This window comes from Equus caballus, chromosome 5 (assembly GCF_041296265.1).
Source record: "Equus caballus isolate H_3958 breed thoroughbred chromosome 5, TB-T2T, whole genome shotgun sequence".
Taxonomy (NCBI): Eukaryota; Metazoa; Chordata; class Mammalia; order Perissodactyla; family Equidae; genus Equus; species Equus caballus.
In genome coordinates, this window is record NC_091688.1 from 76,276,051 (window position 1) to 76,283,497 (window position 7,447).

At 37.9% G+C, this 7,447-nt stretch overlaps 1 long non-coding RNA gene across 1 annotated transcript; it reads left to right on the forward strand.

Moving 5' to 3' along the window:
* The first annotated feature begins 1,230 nt into the window (after positions 1–1,230).
* Positions 1,231–7,167, forward strand: LOC138924333 (uncharacterized). Its single transcript, XR_011439343.1, has 2 exons — positions 1,231–6,657; positions 6,940–7,167. It is a non-coding gene; the product is annotated as an uncharacterized lncRNA (long non-coding RNA).
* Positions 7,168–7,447: the final 280 nt, after the last annotated feature.

The window sequence follows — 7,447 nt, forward strand, 5'->3', positions numbered from 1 at the left end:
AGACATGGCACCACTCATCAGGCCATGCTGAGGCAGCGTCCCATATAGCATAATCAGGAGGACCACAACTACAATATACAACTGTGTACTGAGGGGCTTCAAGGAGAAGAAGGGAAAAAAAAATAAGATTGGCCACAGATGTTAGCTCAGGTGCCAATCTTTAAAAAAAAAAAAAAAACTTGCAATATGTAAAAAAGTATATCACTACCAAGTGAGGTTAATTCTCCACGTGTGGAAGAGTGGTTTAAAACACTTAAAAAATCAATAAAATTAATTTGCCACATTAATTTTTTAAAGGGAGAAAAGTATAGTTATCTCAATAGATGCAAATTGAAAAAAAAGATTTGGTGAAATTCAACAGCCGTTTATGATAAAAACTCTTAGCAAACTATGAAGAGAACTTCCCTAAACTGATAGAGATACTCTACAGCAGACACATTTTGTGGTAAAATATTGAAAATTTTGCCCCTGAGATTAGGAATGACACAAGGATACCGACAATCACTACTTCAACTTAACATTGTACTAGAGATTCTAGCCATGCAATAAGGCAAGAAAAAGAAATGAAAGGCATAAAAATTGAAAGGAAAGAAAGAAAGTAGTCATTTGTTTGCTGAATATATAATTATGTACATAAGAAATCCAAATAAGTTTACCAACTATTAGAATTAGTAGGTGAATTTAATAAGTTGCTTCTAAGTTCAGTATTCAAAAGTCATTAATAATTATATATCAACACCAAATAGAAAATGGAATTTATGAAATGATACTGTTTCAGATAACATCAGAACATCAAAGAGCTAGGAAATCAAAGGAGAGATGTATAGAGATGTTTATTTCTACACTGAAATATACGAAATATTTTTGATATAAAGTAGAACTAAACAATGTAAAGATAGGTCATTTTTGTGGATTGGGAGATTCAATATTATCAAGATAGCAGTTCTCCCCACGTTGCTCTATACATTCAACCCAGGCTTATTTTTGTTAATTTTTTACAAGTGTGCTTTAAGGTACTTTGACATAGATAGTGTCATGGTCCTTAGGGCGGCAGAGTAGATGTTTTCACCTCTCCTGTAGTGGCTTCAGAAATGATCATTTGCCATAGGTTATACGACTAGCAGATGATAGCACTTGCACCCATGAGATTATCCTACTTGGATGTTCTTTCTTCTCCACTCGGCTGCCAAAGACTGCTCCAGTCCTGTTCTTTCTGGTCACTTTCCTTCCCTGTCAGATCTCAGCACTGGGAGAAATACATTCCAGGATTTCACCTACCTCAAAGTCTAAGGCCTTTTTTAAAAAAATTAGTGTTCAACAAATTACAGAAGTTTTATTCATTTAAATAAATCCCTTGAATTTAAAGTTAGAAAGGCTTTTTCCCTGCAGCACTGGGGTTTGTAGGCTGATTGTCAACAACTACTTTGAGTCCTACTTTAAAACTAGCGTTGTTCTGGGGCCACCCCCGTGGCGGAGTGGTTAAGTTCCTGCACTCCACTTCGTGGCCCGGGGTTCTGCTGGTTTGGATCCTGGGCGTGGACATGGAACCACTCATCAGGCCACATTGAGGGGGCGTCCCACATGCCACAACTAGAAGGACCCACAACTAGAATATACAACTATATACTGGAGGGATTTGGGGAGGAAAAAGCAAGAAAAAAAAGAAAACAACTAGCGTTGTTCAGGGGACACTCTGGAAATGTGAGCCTAACTATATAACTGAATATTTGTAATTAGCTTTGTAAAAACAAAATGGTTCTAGCTATCCCCAGAAATTGAGACCCAATCTAGAGCAGCCCTAAATTATTTGCGATCCTGTACTTCATGTGATAAAGACAAAAATTTCCTAGCGTGAGGGAGTTGAGTGGGTTGCGTTAGTTGCAAATTCTTTTGGTTATGCATTGAATAAGTCTTTTCTTTGCTGACTGCTTCTCTCTCCTGGAAGCTAAGTTTGAGTTCAAAGGAAATTTTTCAAAGCCCATAATCTTGTTTGGCCTAAACTATTGTTTAACAAGGCTCCTTATAAGATATTGTGCCCAGAGCTGTTCAAGATCGCCCCAACGTTATCCAGCTCCCTTGGAATCACATTGAAGTTGTCTCTGGTCAGATAACATTTGAAGTATAGTGTAATAATTAAATGTATAATTTTAAAAGAATGTAGACATACACATGTTTGCAGTGGGGATGGAGCACTAAGAACTTATTCAAGAAATATTGAGCAACTATAATTGATTTTAGCGACCTGTTGTTAATGTGGAGTTGGGAAAGGTGAGGCTGGAATGGGACAAGGTAGACAATGGCCAGAATCTGGAAACTGGTCACATGGTAAATGGGTAAAGACCTGGGGTTGCTTCGCCTGGGGAAGAGGAGCTGGGGGCGTGCCAGCTGTCCTCGAACGCTGAAAGTGAGAAGGGACGGGAGTCAGAGTGCTCGCTTGCTCCTTTGGGGAGCAATGGAACCAAAGGCTGGGATTTAGAGGGAGGCAGATTCTGCTCAATAGTGTAAGGAAGCCATTTTGCAGTGAGAGTAGTTCCACGATGGAACATGTGACATGATTTCCCAGTCACTGGGGACACATTCAAAGCAAAAACTAGACGACAACTTTTTAAGCGTATTTTGAGGAAACATCTTTTTGTGGGGAGGATGTTGGTTTAAATCATTTGTAAAGGCCTTTCTAACTCTGAACCTAAAACTGTTAAGGCCTGGAATTAAGTGAATTCTTCCATGTGGATATAGCCCTGTTTGTATATCAGCAGAGAGCAGATAAACTTCATTACCTAGCTGGGCTGCTTCTGAACATGCATTGCTACACACGACAAGAGTCCTCTGCTGGCTTCGTTGTGTCCTGTGCTCTCAGCTCCCTGCCAGGGATCATGGTTCCTGGGTCCCAGTCTGCTGTCTTACTGGTGACATGAATGTGGTCTTACTGTTGTATTCCTGTATTCTAGATTTTTGAATCTTCCTGTGATTTAGGAAGCTTCATGTTACATTGCATACATTGATCTATAACTTAATTCAACAAGCATTTAATGACAACTTACCATGTGCCATCCACTATGCCAGATAATAGAGACCAATGAGCAATTAAAAAATACTTCCTGTCCTTGTGGAGCTTACAGCCTAATACTATCAGAGCTCGACGTTGGCTCTTAGTGAGTCCTATTTTCGCATTTGGAAAAGTCAGATTTAGTTAAATACCAGTTTTTTCCAGGAATGAGTAGCAGAATTTTCCTGTATACAAAGTCTGAGAATAGAAGCAAATTTTTATATTGAAGCTAAAAATAGTATGCCTTGTATTATTCCAAAAATATTGTCAGTACCCACTTCTAAAATTCTGCAATGAATAATCAAGATAGTTGTATCCACGATTTTCTTTCAGGAGACTTTAATTGAAAACTGTCATGAATTCCTTCTAAGTGGAAATGTCTCCTGCTGCCATTCTAGATCTGAGCTGTCAATAAAGTAGCCAGAAGGCACATGGGACTATTTAAATTTAAATTAATTAAAATTATATAAAATTAAAAGTTTAGATCCTCGGTTTTACTGAGGCTACATTTCAAGTGCGTAATAGCCACATAGGTCTGGTAGCTACCATATTGGACAGTGCAGATATAGTACATTTCCATCAGGGCAGAAAGTTCTATTGGACAGTGCTGACTTAAGAGAAACCAGCATGTCCAGAAGCTGGTATTGTAGATGTAAAAAAAACAAAAAGTATTTGATGAAATTCAGTACCCATTCATGACTAAAAATCTTAGCAAACTGTCAGTAGAAGAGAACATCCTTAAACTGGCTTAGTTCCCATTAAACGAGTTGAATAATAGCATTGTATGAAATTAGGAAAACAGATAATTTGAAAGATAGCCACTTTGCTTTGTATGTACAACCAGCATCATAATGACTAAAATGTTTCCCACTGGTTTGTACAAATCTGGGTTAATAATGTATTAATCAAATGTTACAAATACAAGTATAAGAATAACCAGTAAAACTAATTTATCTAATATGTACTGGCATGGTACTAAAATAACTGACTGGAAATTCTGCCATGAATCGATACCACGTAAGGGATGTGTTGTGTAAAGTGAAAATTCTTTAGAACCTCTGGTTCCACGGTTAAGTATATTGCTCTAACTTTTCAAAAGGGGTCAAACTAGACTACTGATATTCATATTTTTTCTAAATGTTCTTGTCTGTGGTCTCTCTTTAGCTCATTATGCACACATATGTGTATGCATATTTTTTATTTCTTTCCTTGTGCCTTTTTATTCAGTTCTTGTCTATATGATGATTTTTTTTAGGTGCAGGAGTTCATAGATGCTGATGGAAAAATCCCCACTGTTACTGCAGTTTTATACACTAGTAGAGCTAAGTTCCAATTTATATTTGAAAATAGAGCCCTATATGTTAAGTTTGATCTGCAATCTAGTATCAATCATCACAGGATCTAAAAAGGATGGCAATAAAAAACAGTTACTTCCTGTTGTTGTATGCTGGGCATTGTGCTAGATGCTTAGTTCCATTTATTTTATTTCATACAACAACTCTGTGATACAAGATAGGTAGGATTAGCTCCGTTCAACACGCAGTCCAGCAGGCCAAGATCGTTTCGTAATATGCCCAGTCTCATGCCCCTCATCAATTGTTCCGTCAGGATTTTAATCTAGTCCAATTCCTTTATCTGTGCTTATTTCACTGTCCCATCATCTAAGGATCTCAATTGTGATTAATAATAATAATAAATGACCTTTTTTATTTGCTTAAAAAAACGATACTTATTTCTCACAGTTGTGGAGGCTGGGAAGTCCAAGATCAAGGTATCAACAGATTTGGTGTTGGGTGAGGACCGTCTTGCTGGTTTCCAGATGGCCATTTTCTTGCTGGACCCTTACATGGTGGAAAGAGAAATGCCATTTTTCAAGTGCTTATTATATATCAGATAATTCTAAGCACTTTTCATGATTAGATCATTTAGGCCACACATCAACATAGATATAGTTATGATTCCTTTTTCACAGATGAGGACACTCGGACAGAGAGGGTGCCTTGCCCAGTACAAAGTGGACATAAACTTGGCCACTGGGCTTCAGAGTCTTCTCTCGTATCCAGTAGGCTATAAGTTTTTCCCACAGAACTTGAAAAATATCCTTTTATGGGTGCCTACAGCCCGACCCCAAGGAGTCAGATCCCTTAGAATGGTCTATAAATGTGGGAAGGACCTGGGAAAGCAGAACAAGAGAGCATCACCCTGGAAGCCCAGGGAAGAGAGGTCAGCAGTGTCAGGAAGGAAGAAGGTCAGCTGAGACGTGACTGGCAGTGATCCTGAGGGGCACCTGTCTGAAGACCCCTGTCCAAGAGATGTGGGAGAAGGACCTGGCAACAAGGACAAAGATTGCATCCTGTGCTCAAGGCCAGCTGAAGTTCAAAGCCAGAATGGTGCCACAGCCAAGTTGTTTGTTTTTCAGCAGAAAAGAGGACTGTGAGCAGAGGGCTGGAATTTCCTAGGAGTAGGAAGTTTTTAGGGAGATGAAGAAAAAAGGGACAGTGTTTGAAGGAGCTCAGGGTTCTAGTTTCTCTGTTTGGAGAAGAGATAGACCATGGATCCAGACTTAATAAGAGAAGAAAGTAAGTCTGGGAATAAACAGTAAATGGTGAGAATGGTGTTTGCTACTTAAAATAAAACCGTTCAACCTTAATTGGACAGAATGAATGCTATAGTCCCTTTATTAGTTTTTCAGATATGAAGGGCGTCTAAAGCAGTTCTGTGATGTGCTCTCACTGTGGGTTGAATGTATCTGAAAAGCAGATTAAGTGAGTTGGCTAAAGCCTTGGGACTCAGGGCACACCTGCATTTGGTTGGTGTGTAAGTTGGTGTCACTTTTCTGAGGTTAATTTCCCAATGTCTCCCTATTGAAATCGTGAGAATCATTTGACCCAGCAACTTCACTTCTATGTTTTCGTCTTATGGAAAAACCTGTTCAAGTTTTCATAGACGGAATTTCACAGAAGCAAGTTTTTAAAAAAGTTAACCATGTTTTGTAGTTGTTTACTACATTAATTTAAATCCACACACATATCTAATTCTACCATTTCATTCAAGCTGTACTGTTAATCTTTTAGTGTAACTTTAGGCGTAGGTACTTCTGAGTATGTAACCATTTTTACCTGCTAAGCAGAAAGAAATATTCACTAATTCCTATATACCTTTTAGACTGAGAATAACTTTTTTAAAAGTTTATATAATTTGTCTATTGTTGTGAGAGCCAGTCCATCTGTCAACTCAGGCTTTTTTATCAAGTGCCATGCAAGTCTGATTTTGGTATATAAAGTGACGGTCCTTTCTTTTCTTTCTTTTTAGATGACATTACATACCTGCTTGAAGACCAAGAGCTCAAAACATCTTTCTTCCCCAAAATGAAAAATGGCTGAAAAACTCCTAATCAGCTTCCTCGAAAATCTGACTAGAGTTGTACCTTTGCTTGTAGACAGACTACTTCTTGCAAGTCCTCCTAATGAGAGAAACGGCAGAAAGGGGAAATGTAAATTAAGACAAGATTTGCAATTGTTCTTCCATAGACTCTGGAATAGCACCGCTTTGCCCACGGGGAAACTATCGCGGGAGTTAAATAATTTAGTTCTGTCAGAACGTGAACCCAGGTCAGTCTGACTTCTAAGCCCGTGGTGGTTCTGCTATCCTGTCATATAGTGTACATTACAAGAAACGTTGATGTTAATAAAATAGCTAAGGATATTGAGAATTTATGAGGTCAGGTACAGTTCTAAGTACTTTGCATCTCTCTCTCACTCAACAAACTTTAGTGAGCTCTCTATTGATTTATAAGGTTATACATCTATGAACTCAGTCAGACTTGGCTATTAATTAAATGCCCTTCAAGTTTGGTTTGTAAAAAATTAATTGACATTCATTCCTTTTTTCAGAAAACATCAGGTTTCTGGCCTTGGACCAAGATGTTCTAAAAAGAAAAAAATCAGTAAATATCTAGATCTTGCTCAGCTTCAAATTCTTGAACTGCTTTCAAAGTGCGAGAACATTGCAGCCCAAACACGCAGTGACATTTTATAAGCCTCCTGAGTGACTTCTGAGCAATACGCACAACATTACATTCTGTGTTTCGAAACTTATAAATATAATGTACTGATTCTAAACTTTAAAGTTCCATTGATTTTTTCTTCCCATAAAATGGTCTCTTTTAATCTATCTTCAATAAAGTACAGTTGTCAAGCCCATAGATGCTATCAGGATGAAGCAGTTTCACTTTCTAGAGTGAAGCCAAGTACTTATTCATAGAAATAAGGTTTCTGACTACAACAGTTTAAAAAAAACTCTCCCGTATAAATAATATAGGTGTAAAAAGAGATGACAGACTTTATTTTTAACCGTTGTCCTCTGTTGAATGTAAGCCTTTATATTCCAAAAGACAATCAA